At 33.2% G+C, this 19804-nt stretch overlaps 1 protein-coding gene across 1 annotated transcript in view; it reads right to left on the bottom strand.

Moving 5' to 3' along the window:
- LOC149419065 (uncharacterized) overlaps positions 1–12283 on the bottom strand; it is a 58491-nt gene extending 46208 nt beyond the window's left edge. Inside the window, exon 1 of the mRNA XM_089637926.1 lies at positions 11847–12283. The gene's annotated coding sequence lies outside the window, so the exon portion shown is untranslated. The remainder of the gene's footprint in view (positions 1–11846) is intronic.
- Positions 12284–19804: the final 7521 nt, after the last annotated feature.

Raw genomic sequence — 19804 nt, 5'->3', positions numbered from 1 at the left:
GGTAAAAAACAGTTATTTTGTTAATTTAAGGTTAACCGCGCCATTTAAGGATGCCATCGCTGGTTGATAAAAATTTGTGTTTTCTCTTATTTAGAATAGGGTAAAAGATTAAAATATAGGGATTTTTAAATACTCAAAAACTGAGAATTCTGAGAACAGGAGCTATTGAGACTGTACGAAGAACTATTACTGATGTTTTAAAGGATATGGAAGTATTAAATATACCTGACTGCTCACAGCTGAATTTTTGCCATTTCTTTTAAATTGTAAAACATTAAATCATATTTAATATTTGAAATACTCCTACTTCCTTAATTATAATCCTAAGTTCTAAGGTGTTCTTGCCGTAATGGAGAACTTAGAAAGCATAAAATTGAACCAGTGGCGCCCAAATGTGAAATAAAAAGAATTCCATGCTATAAACTGCAAAGCACCGTAATTTAAGAATAACCAACATATGACTTTTTTGAGGTAATGTCGACCTCTGGACTCATTGTCAGAGAACTTAACGCTATGCCATGTAAGTCGCCTGTCTCATTACTCATTCATAATTATTATTAATCACCAGCCCATATTTGTTTTTCTGTAAAGGCTGTTTTGTTTTTCCACGTAGAGTGTTTTTTATTGCAAGACCCCTGTCTGAAAACGACTACGCCTATGTAGCACGTAGCGGCTACGGTGGGCTCTACGGCTGCCTAAAGAGGAGTAGGGGCGGGATGGGGTGAATAAATGTTTTCAAATATGTAGGGGTAGTTCCGTATTCATTACACTACAACCTTAGTTGAGCATCTCCTTGTCTCAAACCATCTGAATTCTGAACATTCTCCTAAAAAGCTTCAGCTTAACATTGAATTAATGTTTTTTTCGTATATCATTACTGTCCACTCAAAATCATAAAATAATTATTGGGATAAACTTTCGCCTTAACTGGCATTATTTTAACACAATTTAAATCCCGGCGTGCATAAGTAAATTTGATTGTGTCAGTTAACAATTTAATTATTTAAAATAATATAAGGTTTCGAGTCGGGCCATGTCAAGAGTCAGAATAATAGAAGAGTATGTATGAGACGATGTATGAATGTGAATGAGGAAAGAAGTGTGTGCCAAGACCGAGTTGTTTGGCGGTCCGTCCTCTCTGCCTACCCCTGCGGGGAAACGGCGTGATGGTTAGTTAGTTAGTTAGTTATATTTGGTTTGCGGTAAGTTACAGTGAGGAAGATACTTTCAGTATCGCCCTGTTGTAAGACCACCATTCAGAATTGAAACATTGCTTGAAATGGCTTTTAGAGTTTTTGGTGGCCAGATCTGAATAGTCAAGTACTTCCCACCTTCCTCTTCCTCGTCTCCTACCCCTCTCGCTACCGTCAGCCTCACAACATACTCAAATTGGGGATACCATATTCTTACTGGCTCTAGGCAGTGGGGACTCTTGTGCGGTATTCACATTAAATAAATAAATAAAAAATATACTTTGCGTTTTTACAGAACAATGTTTTTACTAAGAATTTTTTCTTTTAGTTTTTTTTCTCAGTAGTTGTTCATGTTCACTCCTTCCTCTCGTCAAAAAGACTCTCCACGCAGCATCCGCAGAGATGACATAGGCCCTGAGGGAAATTATTTTCCTCAGGGCCTCCTGTGTCGAGTAGAAATAAAAATAAATAACAGCTGTATTACAAAATTACTGTGAACGTAGAAGGAAAGATGGTTATTAAAAAAAATAATGAATTGGCTAAACAATTATTTGGTCATCCACGTACTGAGATGTTATACTCAACAATGTTGGAAATTGGCATAAATAATTTTAATTTACAAAAAAACATACTTGTTATTAATTTAACTGCCCTAACCATATTTATAAAAAAACATTAATTCAGATTTTTTTACTTCGTAATAATTATTTTAACCACAATGAGTAAATCATTCAAAAATAACGAGTTTAATAACATCAAAAACAATATAAAATGCTAATTTAAGGAAAAAAAATCAATTCGAACCCCTTTTGAGTAATTAAAACTCATTCTTTATCTCGCGTTTGTAATTGGGGTGATTTAATCCTGGAAATACTGTTGCTAATAAATCAAAGTCAATTTAAACATAAAGCGAAAAGCAGAAACACGAAAAAACAAATCCGACATTTTAACTGTCAAGGGAGTCTTACAAATTATTCCAAACCCTTGATTCAATTGTCAAATTGCTACCATTTCCTTGATGTCTAAATTTTACCTTAACACACATAAAGAATCTGACGCCATTTGAATGTTTTTTTTTTTTACATATTTTTTACAGCTAAAATTAATCTAATCATGGCAGAAAGGGAGCGAGCGGAGAATATAAGACTTTTTTGGATTACGTATTTTTTATTAGTTTACTTTACTACTATATTATAATTTTAATAATCTCGACCTATTGGGCTATCTCTTCCGCCGGCTAGAAGCCAAAAAAAAATCTTTTTGGTTTGTCTGAAGATTGAATCTTCCTGCCCAGGGATTGGCACTTAAACTGCTGTGAAAATCTTTTGAAATGTCTTTTAAAACATTGTTTTTTGGTTTAACTGAGAATCGAACCTTCCTCCACACCAACCGAATAAAACACCGTTGACACCTAAGCCAAATCCTAATTAGATAGTACCGAAATTTATGTCGTGAATTTACTAATATTTTTAATATAATGTCATCCAGTGCTATTCAAAATGATGACTACTAAAACATGATAGATTGCATTGTCATCGATAACGAGTTTGTCTTAGATAAATCAGATGTCAGAAAGTGAGTAAATTTTTACTTGCGAGATTCCCCTTCAGTCATTAATTATTGATTCCGAAAAAAGCCGAAAGCCGACGTGGCTCAGTGGTCCAGAGCGTCTGACCGGACATCAGAAGGTGCGGGTTCAATTCCCACCGGCGGCATTTATTTCAATTTGTATTGATATTATAGGCAGCTAATTATTGCTTTTAATAACTAATTATTCATTCATTCATTCATAACTTTATAAGTTTTTTTCAGTATGCGAATACCACACAATAGTCCCCATTGCTCCCAACCGTCTGGGTATGTTTTGAAGCTGAAGGTATTGGAGATGCGAAGGAGATGGGGTAAAGGAAGTTGGGGTGTACCTTACTATTTAGATCTGGTCATCAATATCGGCTAAAGCCATTTGAAGCAACATTTCAATTCTGAATGGTGGTCTTACACAAGGGCGATACTGAGAGTATCTTCAACACTTGAAATTTGCTGCAAATACACCTTATATTGTTTTCAATGATTAAATAATGAACTGACACAATTCAATTTAATTTAATTTACTAATAATTTATTCATTTATTGATACATTCATTTCATTCATTCAACCAAAAAAACAACAACTAATTTCATTTGATAATTGAATTTGAAATGTGTTGGAAAAAAAAATTCTGATTACAAGTGGGTACCTACTTTATTGCTTGTCTAAATTCAAACAATCAGTTCGAATTTTGAAAATACATTTCATTTACATTGTAAATATTAGTTTTTTTGTATGCCAACAGTCGCACTTATGACCTCTTATATACTTTTTTTTCTTTTTCTGACAAATGATATCACATTGCATAGTAGTGAGTGTACAAGCAAACATTTAGTTATTTTAATCCTATGCTTTAAATGATGCTCCGCAACCACTGTTAATGCCTAAAATTATAGGTTCTTGTCAGAAATCCAAGAAAACCATTTCAGAATCAAAGCTCTCAAGAGGAACGGCTATGCGGAATTTTCCAGCCAAAACTTAAATGTGTATTTGTTATACCTTTTGAGTAAGAAAATAATTATTCAATTTGGTAGAGTATTTTGGCCACAAATTCATATTTAATTGTTGCATGAAAAAGACCTCATAGACGTTCCTCTTAAGCCCTCTTTACAACGATTGACGAAAAAAATAATAAATTATACAAAGTTATAAATCTTTTTGCCAACTTAAAGCAGAAGACAAAAAGTAAAAACACTTAAGGGTCCTTGCGAGATCATCTATTAAAATGTCCCAGATTTTATGTCTCCTGTCTATTTGCCTAAGGAACCGTTCCTAGGGAAGTTTTATAGACCATTCCATAGGAAATACTGGGGCTGGAGTTAGGCCGTAGGGTAGGGAGCTGTAAATTAGTTCCATTTCAATATCCCTTCTGAATATTCCAGATTGCTGGAAAGTTTAATGGAAATTTTTAGTGCCTTTCAATATTATAATGGCACCCCCCGAATGAAGCCCGAATGAAATATTTACCTACCGGCGACGAGAATTTTACAAGGAACATTGAGTTTTATATTTTAATTAAGAAAGTAAAGTGTTTGAGATAGTAGGCTAATGGCTTGGTATAAAAAAGTTACACTTTTCAAGCCACGGTCTGCACAGTTTGCAAAGTATATTATCACTTTGGGGGAAGAAAGGGCGTTAAGCGACGCTATTAATTTCTATTTTTAGGAGACTCTGTAAGACCAATATAAGTTACATTAGAGCAATTCTTAATTATATGTTTATTTTTTTTAAATATTCAATCTACACAAGAGGCCCTGACGAAAATAATTTCTCTCAGGACCTAAATTATCTTTAGGCATGCTGCGTGGAGGGGTTTTTTTAAGAAAGGAGTGAAAGCTCTGTGAAAAAAAAGAGTAGAAGGGGGTGGGTAGGAATCAGTGTATCAAGGAGTGACGAATGAATCAATACCTGAAAAGGTCCAACTGAAGAGGTGAAAGGATCTCCCCCAGCTAGTCTCTTCAGATACGGCCCGCCACGAAGTTGGTGGACAGACGCAGTCGCCAACAAAATCTGGACAAACCTCACCCCATGAACCCGGTCACTCCTGCTAAGTCACCATACGTAGATAACCACTCTGGGTGACCTATGGCAGAAAAGTAAGTTATCCAATGAAAGGATCCCGGGGAGGCCGACTTATTACTCTTGTTACTTTGTTTTATTTCTTGTTGTTATTTATTTGAACTTAAGATCTTATCTTTTCTTTATTAAATCAGCTCTCTTATTTACTTTTGTACTATATTGTACGTGTACAATAAATTGTATTATCTCCCACTTATGTTTTGTTTGGATTGTTAAAATTCACAATATGATGGATTATGCACGTGCAGGCGATGCTTTCAATGGGTGAACTAACAATTTAATGCAATGGCTATAATACCTTGCAATGGAAGGGCCAAATAAATATTTTGTAATTTGAAAAAAAGGTTTGTAAATTAATGTTTCGAAGATTAATTTCTGTTATGACACAAAATATTCATTTAAAATAACATATATTATATTTGCGGCACGTTCCGTAGTGGAAGATACTCTCAGTATCGCCCTGGTGTAAGACCACTATTAGGAAATGAAAAGTTGCTTGAAATGGTTTTAGCCGTGTTTGGTGACCGGATCTGAATATCCAGGTACTTCTCCACCTTCCTCTTCCCGACAACTTCCCCTCCCCACTACCTGAAGCCTTATAACATACCTCAATTGGGTATGCCATGCTCTCACTGGCTTCAGACGGTTGGGAGCAGTTGGGACTCTTGTGCGTTTCATATAATAGTGTTACCTGAGGAAAAAGAATCTATTTTCAGAACTACGAATAAGGACGAAGCCGGAATCAAAACACTTAAACCAAAAAAAAATTTATAATAAAAACACGTAAATTTGTTTTTGACCACGATAGTTTTATTTTCACTCTACCGGTTTCGGAAGATCCCTTCCTTCGTCAGGAGAATATTTAAAACAGTTTTAAATATTCTCCTGACGAAGGAAGGGATCTTCCGAAACCGGTAGAGTGAAAATAAAACTATCGTGGTCAAAAACAAATTTATGTGTTTTTATTATAAATTATGATGAGCCACAAAGTGAATGCTTTTTACAATTACGCAAAAAAAAATTATATTCGCGGATACAATTCAGCAATCCAGAAGATATCTTAACTGGTTTTATGCCCGCATTAAAAGTTACTTAAATATTTTAATTGCTCAGAGTTTTTCTTCCATATTACAATCTAACACCCAGCTTACTAGAATTCACATCAAAACTTTACTAAAAACCACCAGCAACCCCGATCAGCACCGGTAACACGTGAGCCAGTATTAAAAAAATACAATCACACTGCCTTATACTTTCCGCAAAGTACTTTTTTCTATATTTGCATAATTCGACATTTTCTCATCCGCACTCATAAAACTTCAAAGTCACACATACATCAATAATATTATTCAGGCTTCTCACGTATTCTTTTTTGGAGTTTATTCACAGGTACTATTCTGTCCCCTGCGTTTCATATGCCTGGAACTATTGTCATTTGTCATACGTTTTATGTGACTGAGAAGCCTGGGCGCTTCTTTTAACATTCTTTCTACTTCTGCCGGCTTCTGAAAGCGCGAAAGCCTTCGACTCGAATAATTTATGTGCGAAGGTATAAAAGGTTTGCCGGAATCTTTTTATTCCAGGTGAAATTGTGAATAATGAAGATAAATGATGAGGAGCATAGACATATGAATATTAGTAGACCTGCCCTAAGTGATTAAAAGCGTATTATCCCCACTCCCCATACCGGTTCCATTGAGCCGGCTGGGCTCGCGTATGGCTTCCCATGAATCAAAAGAATGTGACGTCATCATTCTTGTTCGAACTAGCGTCGAGCTACGGTCGAGTTCGTTTTACGAAATAACGCGGCAAAATGGTCGGTTGCGCTATGAAAACTTGTAAAAATAGAAGTGAAAAAGAGAATAAACCCAATTGTCGTATTACATTCCATAGGTAAGCATTATTTTAATTTGTTTTAAGCTTATCACATCGTATAATATAGATCAGTTTTAGAAACATATACTATCACGCGATGGACGCGAACAACAAAGCCGTGTCCACAAGAATCAGGGATGTGCCTTCGCCTTTTGCGCTTTGATAAAATATGTATATATATATATATATATTTTTTTTTTTACTCGCCACGTTATGAACTAATTTGCGAAGTCCAAATTTGGCAAAGTAAATTTCTTCTGTTTGCAGAGTCGTAGTTAGTTTCAGAGTATTTAGTTAAGAGACTTTTACAAATGTTTCATAATTTACTTACCCCAGTAAACAACGATGAGCACACTTGAGAATCGCTACATTGTGATGTGATAGTATGTGTTTCTAAAACTGATCCATATAATACGGTGTGAATAAGCTTAAAATAAAGTAAAATAATGCTTACTTATGGAATGTAATACGACAATTGGGTTTATTCTCTTTTTCACATCTATTTTTACAAGTTTTCATATCACAAGTCAACATTTTGCCGTGTTATTTCGTAAAATGAACCGATGATGCCTCGACCATAGTTCGCACAAGAATGATGACGTCACGTTTTCAAATTTCACTTGAGGCCATACGCGAGCCCAGCCGGCTCCAATGGAACCGGTATGGGGAGTGGGGATAATACGCTTTTAATCACTTAGGGCAGGTCTACTAATATTCATATGTCTATGGTATTACGTTGTTTTCGATCATATTCAATTATTAACCTATCAACTGTGGGAGGGACTCCGGAGTCCTCCAAACTAAAATCGAAGATTTTTTTAAAATCAATTTTAACCCGTGTTTACAAAGGAACTGTATGAATAATACGGCCAGAATCGCTTGCGCTAAATATTTCTTTAGGAAATATTTTTTATTTGATAAACGCAGCTTCTTTGACGGCGTTGGAATATATTATCTTCCACTTTAGAACGTGCCGCAAACATCCTTTAAATTATTTTAAATTAGTAAATCGTGAAATAATTCAAATTAATCAAATAAAAATTTTATTTGCACGCTGGGTTTCGAACCCGAAACTTCCCGCTTGCTAGTTGAGAGCGTTACCCCTCGACTACGGAGACCTTCATATCTATGATTTGTAATTTTTCTCACGGACACGGGCGTCATCACAGTCAACAGATTAATACCTTCTTTCTATGTTGGTTCATCTTTAAAATATATTTTTATTCAGCTGTTATTATTTATCTAGCATCGATAATATAACTATTGTACATGTTGTTTTCTCTTAAACTGTGCTTTTATTTTTGTACATTATTTAAACCCCTGTAAGTTGTTTATTGGATGCTGTTCTTACAAATATACTTTAATTATTAACCCTTTTGTCTTTTTCTTTTGATTTCTTCCATTGTCCGTATATATTTATATATACATAATTTATATGTATAACTCGTATATTTTTGAATAATATTATGCATAGTCTTAGAATACTGTTATTATGTCGGTGTATATAATACTGTCTTACTAATTTCTTGCAGACATATTATGATGCTTAAATGTACCTAAAAAAATGTTTATGCAAATATTATACCCAAAAAATAAATAAAAAGCACCTTCATCGACAAAATACTCCCAAATAATACCCCACACCTGGCTATGTGGTGGTGAGAAGTACCTAGCTATGTAAATCTGGTCACTGAACACGCCTAAAGCCATTTCAAGTAGTTGGGGCGATACTGAGAGTATCTACAAAAACAAGGAGCAAATAATAATGTAAATGCTACGTATTATTGTGATGAAATAATGTTTGAAATAATTCGCGTAAATTAATTTTAATTAAAAGTGATAATTACATTATTTTATTATTAATAGGAAAAAAAGCGGTTGTGACAACCCTAGATCATTGTTCGAATGTGGCCGTTGCTTAGAGTAATAATATAGCCGTTGTCAAGTGTGCTTGTCGCTGTTTACTGGGGTAAGTAAATTATGAACATTCGTAAAAGGGTCTTAACTAAATACTCTGAAACTAACTACGACGCTGCAAACAGAAGAAATTTACTTTGCCGAATTTGGACTTCGCAAATTTGTTCATAACGTGGCGAGTAATTTGCGCTCCCATGTAAAAATGTCTATTCATTCAAAGCAGATTTTACTTTTAAGAAGTAAATGGTGATATTATAATGCGAGATGCCTATTTACTGTCAGATTGATTTATTGACGAATCACAGTCATCTTCACTCCCTTCGTTCTTCAACAGTTGATTTTACCCCTCGCCTTTATCTTCTCGTCTATTAATTCCTATGTCTGTGATGAGGAGGCATTGTTTGGAGAACGGAAGTTACGGGTTCAATTTCTATGGAAGTGCGAAGATCGTCAGCTGATCTGTCCAAATTGCCTTTATGGAAATTTTACTGAAAAAATTTTTGTTATTTATTTTTGGGCGGAAAACATTTTGCGTCTTTTTATTCATTTTTTGTATACTATTGTTGTATGTACCTACTCTTATACTTTATTTTTTTTTGTGTACCTACTATTATACTTTATTGTTTTATGTACCTATTCTTATACTTTATAGTTTTGCGTACCTACTCTTATACTTTATTGTTTTATTGAAAGTTTTTAGTTAAAATGCTAACACAAAAATTATAAAAAATACAAGGTAATATAAAAAAAGTGTAAACAAAACAATCCAAAAAGGCAAAGCTTATTAGTTCGTATTAGCAAATTTTTACCATATTACCCATCCAAGCAATTCAAATGTCGCGAATGCAAATCCGGGCATGCGCAAGTAAAATTATTTTATGAATTTGTGTTATTTCACAATGGATTAATTTAAACTAATATATAGTATACTCGTTCTTTATGTTTTTGTTTTGTTTGTTTTTTTTTTGTAATTTTACTATGCTTATATTGAGTTCTGAGTGTAAATATTTTTAGCTTTTTTTTGGAACATGGGACAATGTCATTATCATACTGTGGTAAAGCCATATCGAGATGATAGACTTATTTACATGATTTTGCTTACCAAAACACTATATTTTATTTGAACGATGTTTTAAGTGGTTTATTTGTCGCAATACTTAAAAATAAAATCCTTGCAAAACTTAAAAATAATATTATTAAAATAAAAACTTTTAATTTAAAAAAAAAAATCAATGATTTTTTTTTGTGTTTTGTATATGTAGAAACTGTAAAATTATGTACATATTTAAAATGGAAACTATAGAAATTTCAGATTCTTACCCACTCCTCATACCTTTTTTTTCTTCCCACAACTTCCATCTCCTTCCTTTTTTTAAAAAAAAACTCACCTTACGGCATCCCCAAAGATATGACAAAGGCCATAAGAAAAAATATGTTTCTAAAAACCTTCTGTTTTATTATTCCAATCAGTTTCATAAAGCAAACAATGAAATAATTACAATATTAATTTAGATCATTTTGAAGAGATGCTAGACATCAATTACGTGTAATACCTACAATATATCCTCGTTCTCTCTTTAGCAAAAATGTCTCCAATTTCAAAAACTAGATTTTGTCGACAGACGTCAAAATATGCAGTTCAATAAATTTACTTTGTCCTCTAACTATTTCATAAAGCTATCCAGTTTTTAGGTTGGAATCACTTTAGCATTAACGTGGGCGATATTACCCACATTTTCCTACAGAATTTTGTGAAAGCTCTCAATAAAACATGCTACATATTTTTACTATGACATTCACTAGCCTTATGTAGATGTAGTATTCGAGGATATTGACATTAAATACAGAAAATGGCTTGTGAAAATCATTTATGAAGACCTATTGCAAGGATGCTGAAATAAGTAATTAATCAACAAACATATTTACTATGTCAATATATATACAGGGTGTCCAGGGGTAAGGTCGGCTATTTTCAGGAGGTGATTTTACATTCTACATGATGGTAGAAGTAAAAACTTTTTTTTTTTCAAAATTCCAATGTTCATTTTCCCATACTAAATAATAATCTTTTTTACATAAAAACTGCCTTACAACATTAGAATTTCTAAGAAAAAGTATTTTTTTTTTTAAATTCAACTATTATGTAGAATCACCCACCCAAAGTTAGTGCACTTTACCCCCGAACACACTGTATATTTATCTTTATCTCAAATAAAAAAATTTCAAGAGAAAACAGTGTTCAACTTTTCCGAAAAATATTTACCTAAATTAATCTAAAATTGTTTTAAAATTATAAATAAATCCTCCAGATATTCGTGCAACAAACTTTACAAGGATATATTTGATATTTGTCAGTTTTATATTAAAGAATAATACATAATAGAAGTTCATAAAAAAATAAAGGAAAATAATCAAACACAAACATCATACTGGAAAAATTAAGGAAAGAAATGGTATTTCTGTTCCAATAAGCTACACAGCGATATATCTAAAAGCACGCTCGTTCCTCGGACCGAAAATACATTGTAAACTCATAAGAAACAGTGTGAATTGTCAGCATTCGGTCCAAAAATACCTACATTAATAATTAATTTAGGAAGGATCGATTCAAATAGAAATGTTAAAAAATATGTAATAATTTATTACAAGGTGTCTTATTTCTTTTTTTTCTTCACTTTCCCATTTTTTTCTTCTTTTTTATTTAAGATATTATTTAATTGATAAAATGAGAGATCTATGTAATTTTATATTATGTATCTTCAAAAAAAAAAAAAACAACCTTGCACATGATTAGTTTCTTAAAACAGGCATTGTCTACTAAGAAACTTATGTTGACTGGACTATAACGTGTTCACACCTGTATTGCAGCTTATCCTAGATGCACATTATATTTATCCACTGTGCAAAATAAACTTTTTTTCACTATTTGGCTTATACTACATATCTACATGTATTTTTTTTAAACAAAAAAGTTACAAGTCAAATATGAAAATGTCAGTGGATTCAAAAATCATCACCTTATTGGATGATCACCTAAAATATGACCCTTATTTCAGTCATCAGAAATTCCCAAACATAAAATCTTTGGAAAGCGTTAAGCAATCCCCGTGTTTTTGTTCTGGCAGTCCATGCAAATTGCTACCAAATTATCGAATTAATGAAGCAATTTATTAGACAAACTTATAATTACATACCTTATTATGACATTCCACGATAAATTCACAAAATCCAAGGCTCTTCACTGATAATAAAATTTATTAAAAAATTCAACTTAGTTTCACCAGAAAATGTACATTTTTCATTAAAAAAACTTTTTAATAATGTCCCACTCAAGTTCTAATACCCATGTCACTCTCACATAAAAACAATAAAGGTTGAGAGATACAGCAGAAGCAGCACACTAGTTCACATTCCTGAATAATTCACGTGTTCATAACTGATAATGCATTATTTAAAATGTCGACAGAGCCGTAACAATTCCCGGACGGGACCTAACCGTACATAATACCGTCACACCTTCCGTCGTATATTTTCCAGGCAGGTTTATATTATTCATAGTATTACAGCGAGTTCGGTACGAGGACGTAGATTGGTAAATGTGTAGGATCGCACGGCGAGAAGCGACCGTTCCCCGGTCGTGCCAGACCCCGACTGACTCTGAACCCTCTAATAAATCCTTAAGTATAAAACAGTTTCCCATTATGTGGTGGGGATTCGATTATCCGGATGGAACGCGGATTCGAACTTATTCCTTTTTCAAAAACTGGAATAAGGAAATGGCAAGATTGGCCATTATCGGACATTATAAACTTTTATAAATTATGTTCGAAACTGACAGTTTTTCCGCGCGGAAATTCATGAGCGAGGATTTACAGGGAAAAAACTTTTTTTTTAATGGTGAAATCAAATGATTTACTGTCTTATTTTCCGTGTTTTATTTTTTAAAATCAATAGAATTTTTTTAGAAAGCAGTAATAAAGAAAATTCAGATTGGATTAAAACATAATTTTTTTTTGAAGAACTGAGAAAATAAACGGTTTATTTATATTTCATCACCGAATATTGTTAACTTTAAATAATTATTTTCCACATTAAACTTGTACAGATTTCTCAGCGCAAAGTATTTATAGAGAAATTATTGTCTTCCCAACGATGCAATCCAATAACTCACTGTGTTTTAATGAATCTTTCCAATGATTTTCTGATGCAGAACAAAGATTTACTGGGTGTTATTGATTTACTGTGTTTTAATGATGCTTTGCTATGTGTTTATGAATCTTTTCAATGATTTACTAATGCAAAACAAAAATTTACCGTGTTATATTGATGCTATGCACTGATTATCTGTTTTATTTTTCACTTTTTAATTCCTATTTAATTTCAAAACAGAGATTGAGTAAAAAAATTGAATGAATAAACATTTTCAAGAAAGGGATTTATTTAACTCGATCGCATTAACGTTAAAGTGATTAATCTGACACAATCCGGAAGGTGTTTTAATGTTTTCTTTTTGGGATCTTTCGTGGCATTAAAGCGATTCCTGAAATTAAAAAAAAATCCGGCGTTAGCGATTCGCAAATTTCGTAATCTTGGACGCTAAAAGAGGCATTATTATAGTACGTGTTCTTTGAAATATAATATATATTTGTACGTTGTGGGTCACTTTTGTAAGAACCTCGTTTTTTATATCTGTTTCTTTAAATTTTTGTATTGAATAAATTTCTTAAAATTTTATCTTTAATTTACAGTTTTTATTTATAAAATAATTGTGTAGGTGTTTCCATCCTAAGAGAATATGATAATAATCAGAGTAAAAAAAAAGCGCGTCAAAAACTTATATTTTATTTCATTTTAATTCTTAGAAATCAAATCACCTTGATTTTCTTTCCAATTTCGATTCCAATACAAAACTCGGTAAGAAGACTACGTAGAAGTGAAATGTAATATTTGAAAAATCAAAGCGGTGAAATTCGTATTAATTTTACTTTTAAAATACTACACTTTAGTATAAACTTCCGGTTAGAAGGAATACATTAGGCAATTTAAAAAAAAAATTTCAACTCAAAATTTAAGTTCAGAAAAATATCATGAAATATTTTTTCAAATTATTATTAGCCTGAACTACTAATACAAATTGAAAATATCTCCCGAGAAAAAAATAAGAGAGAAAAAAGTTCTTTGTTTTCAGGTGAAAAAATGAAATAAGAAATAATTTTTGAATGCAAATACTAAGACATATTGAATAATTTGGCGGGTTTGGAATAAACTGCTGTAGCTTCATTGATAGAGTAGCTGACCGGCCATCAGAAGACTGCAAGTTCAATTCCCGCCGGCGGATTTTTTTTGCGGGTTATTCTTTCAATTTGTATGAGTGCTTCAGGCTAATGCATAAAAACCCTTCAAAACATTATAGTCCAGTCAGTGGGGGATAAAAAAGGGCTCCACCTTGCAAAAGGTTAGGTAGTAGCGATTTTCACATATGTTGTTAAGATTGGGACTCTAAAGAAAAAAAAAAGTTTTCGACCTTGGGGAGGTCGAGCTCGATCCGCCATCTTGGATTGAAGGTGCCAAAATTTGGTTTTTTCAAAATAATTATGAAGTGGTTGATTTTACAACCAAATTGTTGAATGCAAACTTAAAGACAACTAAATTATCTACATTTTTTGTAAAAAGGTTTTTTTTTGTAAGTCTAATAGGTAACGAGTTACAGCGGTTGAAATAAGAAAATTTTGACAAAAAATTGTAAAACTCCAGTTTTCTTGATAAATTTTGTACACAATATCATTTTAACGTATTTCTACGTTACAATATACTTATATAGCATCATACGTGTACTCGATGACGTTGATTTGTTATAGTGGGATCCTAGTCTACAACTGACTTGGCAACACTGATTGAGTCCTGGTTAGAGGACGTTGACTGGATGCTCATGTCTGCAGATGTTCTTTTCGATGAAACAATGCCAGTTCAAGTTTCACAAGAACGATTTTTAGCCAGTGAAAATAACAAAGTCCGTCTGATTTCGATGCTTACAAAGCAATTTATACAGGATGATTTTACAGTTAAGCAGGCTGAAGAAGATGCTGATGAGTTGATTGTCAATACTGCGATTTCCTTGTGTTCATCATATGACGCTGTTTTCATTATTGGCGAAGACGTTGATCTCCTAGTTCTGCTGACAGCATTAGCACCACCCAAAAGTAGTATATATCTTCCCAAACCCGGGAGAGGCAAAACTTTTGAAAGACTGTGTTCCGCGAATAGTGTGAAATACAAAGAGGCGGCTGAGAATATTCTGTTTCTTCATGGCATTTAAGGCATTTAGCGGCTGCGATACAACATCGTCCTTCTTCAACCAAGGAAAAACAAAATTTTGTTCGCTTGTGCAAAACGACACAAGACTCAATGCCATGATAGGAATTTTCAAACAACATGATGCAACACCAGAAGACATAGCAGTTGCAAGAACACGCTTTCTTGTTGCTTTGTACGGGGGTGACATGGATAAGGAAACCTTGGAAGAAGTCCGCTACAAACGTTTCGCAAAGTCGATAACAAAAAGCAAATCAATCAAGCAATCAATCTTGCCTCTTTGCCACCAACGAACGACGCTGCACGGTACCATGCATTTAGAACGTACCACCAAGTCCAAAAATGGTATGGAATCCAAAAAAATCCAGAAACTTGGGCTGGAAACGTGACACCAACGGGCTTGTTCCAGTAAGAATGACAAAGAAACCAGCACCCGAGACTTTATTAAAATTTATTTCATGCAATTGTAAAAAAGGATGCGGCGTTGCATGTAGCTGCACGAAAGCTGGATTGAAGTGTTCTATTGTATGTGGATGCTGTAATAGTCAAACATGCTGAAATTCGCTAGAGGTTCACATCGATGTAGAGGACGAAGAAGAAGAGATTTTGTCAATGGAAGCCCAGAATCTCAGTATCACAGGCAATGAGTTAGATGATGATATTGGTGACGAAGACTGTTATTAAGTAACATAATTTATAGTAACATAATTCATAGTAATGTAACATAATTTCGAAATCTACCATCGCTGGTATATCTGTGGACTAGACCTACTGGAGATACCACAATAAAAAATGTGCCATGTTCTATACCTCATGGTGGTGTGGAAATGAGTTTACAAAATCATTATAATTATGTAATGAATAACCCGAAAAAATTACAAAGTTGGGAATTTCATCATTTTTAGAAAAATATTCACATTTCCGCCACTGTAACTCATTATCTATTAGACTTACAAAAAAATATCATGTAAAAAAATGTAGGTAATTTAGTTGTCTTTAAGTTTGCTTTCAACAATTTGGTTGTAAAACGACCACTTCACAATTATTTTGAAAAAAACAAATTTTGGCACCTTCAATCCAAGATGGCGGGTCGAGCTCGACCCTCCCAAGGTCGAAAACTTTTTTTTTTCCTTAGAGTCCCAATCTTAACAACATATATCAAAATCGCTACTACCTAACCTTTTGCAAGGTAAAACTCCCCACTGACTGGACTATTAGTTTATCATTAAAAAAAATTAAAATGTTTTGCTAAAAATCATCAGCAGATAAATAAAATTAAAATATTCTTCAGGGAACATAAATTAAGATAATTTTTCAGTTTTGAATTTTAGTGGCTATTCCAAGGGTTGTTTTAGGTGTTTCGTTCTCTTCCTAAATTCTTAAACACCCTCCTTTCAAAAATGAATCCTAAGGACTGAATTCCGACAACTAGCAAATCATTTTTTACTTTCCGGTACTACTCAATTTCGTTTATTCTTTATCCGCGTTCTTCGGGAAATACGCGTTGTGGAAATTATTTGCATAAAATGATTAATTTATTCTGTACTTAAATGATTTCCTTACGAACTTTGCTTACATTATTTCAGTCCATTTGGTCGATTAAAGTAATTCTGATGGAGCTATAAAAACAATACATAAAACATAAAAAAAAGTGTTTTTGTTGTTTGTTTTTGGGGTGTTATGCCGTGTTGCGCTAACTCCTTCTTTAGCCGACGTTTCGGACAGCGTTGCAGTGTCCATCATCAGGGCAGATTCGGTAGATCCGAAGATGTCACACAAGAAAAGTATATTTTTCACGTTTGTGAAAACGCCTTGACAGCATACCTGCTCTAATTAATATCGCTCTTCTTTGCCTTTCCATATCCTCCATGTCTTTCAGGTTGTCTGTGATAATATGTCCCAGGTATTTGACGACTAATATCCAATTTCTTTCATCTAGCCATACTGAAGGTGTTAGCATGTTTTAGTTTTTGCATTTGAAAACCATAACTAAATAAATAAACATCCTTCATCTTCTTCCCTTTACCACTACATTCAGTCTAACAACACATTCCAATCGAAGATGCCATATACCAACTGGCTCCAGACAGTTTGAACAGTTGGAACTCTTGGAATCAAATAAAATAAAAATAAATTAACCACCGTAATTTTTTTCAGTATAAATAATCAATTAAACTATTGTGTGCGTTTGATTAATCCACTTGATTAAGTGAATACGTTCTGTAATGATAAAATAATATGAAACATAAATTAAATTTTGACAGTTCGCTTTGAGCCAAACTGTATTGGAACGAAACCACAAACGTTAATTATCGGCGCACTAGTCGTTTGTGAATTTCCAAATCGGGTAAATAATAACAACTTTATGGTTAAGTCGATCGCGTAGTTTAACCATACGCCAAAATTAACGATAATGGCTTAACTTCCAATAGCCGAATGGAGATTTTCCGATTAAATTCGGTCTATCAGAGTATTAAAATAAATAACATAAATAATATTATGTTTGCTTCGGTGGTCAGTTAATCCCTAAACTAGTAGTTCTTTGAACAGTTATACACCCGGCGTCCAAAAAAGGTTGTTTCCAAATTGTCCCTTATTTAATATTTCGATACCAAAATTTCCTCTAATCATAAGATTTATAAGTAAATACTTAATTTTAACCCATATAATTTATGCGACATTTAAAAAAACAAACAAGGAATTTACAATGTGTCCAAAGAAAAGTAACTATCTTGATTACATTTTTTTTTCAAACTTTCTGCAGGTAAAACGATGTCACATTTAAAAAAATGATATTTACTGATTATATCACGCTTCACTTATTTTTAAATAATTAAGATGTTTTATTCCTTGTGTACTTTAAAAAATATATTGGTGCTAGCCGATGATTAAAAAACATATTTTTCATCTTTGTCCTTTTAAATTAATGGCATAATATGCTGTATGTATTTTTTTTTCAACCGTGCCCTTTTATATATTTTTTTCTTCTCGATGGTCCCATATAAAATAATGGTTTGTATGTTTTTTTTACAATCAAATATCAATGTATATCATGGTCACACTACATGTTTACTACATTATACTGTAATGAATTAGCTAGAATTAAAATTCAATTGGCTTAGTAGGTACCATGTAGGTACGCATTTCGTAGAAACATTAATGTAACAACATTGTTCTCTCAATATATAATGCTGTTACATTAATGCTTCTAACATTATATATAGAGAGAACAATGTTGTAACGTTAATGTTTCTAACATTATATATTGAGAAAACAATGTTGTTCCATTAATTTTTCTAATTTGTGATTAGCATTACTTTGTCAAATTATTAACCTCAACACAGGCTTGTTCTAGTGAGGTTAAAAAAATTGACATAAAGAGATACAATGTAAAGAAACAAGAAATAATAAACTAAACCAATAAAAATGCCACCATTCCGCAGCAAAAACGGGACGTACAAACAAATTTACAGATAGACGATATGCAAAACGGTAGAGTTAAAACAGAACTAAGCGTAAATAGAAGGTTATAAATAAGTAAACGCCTACCTAAGATTCTACCATTAATTATTTTCAAACCATGTTTTATTTGCTCTTTAGAAAGGACGGGCATCCTTTAAGTTCCTCATCGGTGTCTATTCGATGGAACAAAGTTACGAACATCGGAAAATAAAACCTTCAGAATCATTATCGGTTCGACATTTAAGCCAACAATTCTAATTAATGGTGAAGCAACAAAACAACCTCTTTTAAACAAAGAAGACAAAAGAGCCTTAATGTTAAGTTGCCGAAAAATTGTTGAAAAGTTTTGATTGCAGGCCTTTTGTTAGTGAGAACAGCAAACAAAATTGTATTTTGAAATTCACCGACTAAGTCAGCCAACCATAAATCAGTAATTCCCATAGACATCCAAATAGTCTTGCACTAATATGATATCCAGGTATTATTTTGATGAGCTGGAGGTAAACCACGTGACCATATTTTTGGCACCAAGAGTTTTTGAAAAACCAAGCTCTCTAATGTTAGGCAATGGTTTGCAGCGCAGTCCATTGTGAGACTTTTTTGTGCAGGATTGGAATGTTTTTAAAAACGGATAAAAAATCGAACCATATTCAAAATAGGTTACACAGTGACGCTAAAATCAGTGAGGTAAGTAAATTATTAAAAATCACTAATTGCAAGTAATTATGCCAGACATTTTTATTTACATGACTTGTCCTGAAACCCGCTGAGAGTCACAACTGCAAATAAAACTAAGATTATTTTGTTAAATGCTCTTTTGTCGCTACTGTCTTAGTGTGACTCTTCTAGCAGTTCATCGAGTCAGACATCTTGGTCTTCACTCCTTTGCCGCTACTTTTTTAGGGTGATTCTTCTACTAGTCTGTTATGTCAGACATCTTTCTTCGAATTTATTGTCCTGAAACCGGCTGAAAGTCGTGACTAAAAATTAAACTTGGATTATTATTAAAAAGGCTCTTTTGTCTCTACTGTTTTCGTGTGACTCTCCTAGCAGTCCATCGTGTCAGACATATTAGTCTTGTCCTAAAACCGGATGGAAGTCATGATTTAAAACTAAACTAAGATTATCTTGGTCTTGACTCCTTTGCCGCTACTGTTTTAGGGCGATTCTTCTACTAGTCCGTTATGTCAGACATCTTTGTGCGCATGTATTGTCCTGAAACCGGCTGAAAGTCGTGACTGAAAATTATTTAAAAAAAGGCTCTTCTTTCGCTACTGTTTTAGTGTGACTCTTCTTGCAGTTTATCGAGTCAGACATCTTGGTCTTGTCCTGAAACCGGATGGAGGTCAAAAACAGGATTTAAAACTAAACTAAGATT

The sequence above is a fragment of the Hesperophylax consimilis genome, chromosome 12 (genome assembly GCF_061612785.1).
Source record: "Hesperophylax consimilis isolate HC1 chromosome 12, BYU_Hcon_1.0, whole genome shotgun sequence".
NCBI classification, from domain to species: Eukaryota; Metazoa; Arthropoda; class Insecta; order Trichoptera; family Limnephilidae; genus Hesperophylax; species Hesperophylax consimilis.
The sequence above is the reverse complement of the archived record's forward strand: the minus strand, read 5'-3'. Positions and strand labels throughout refer to the sequence as shown.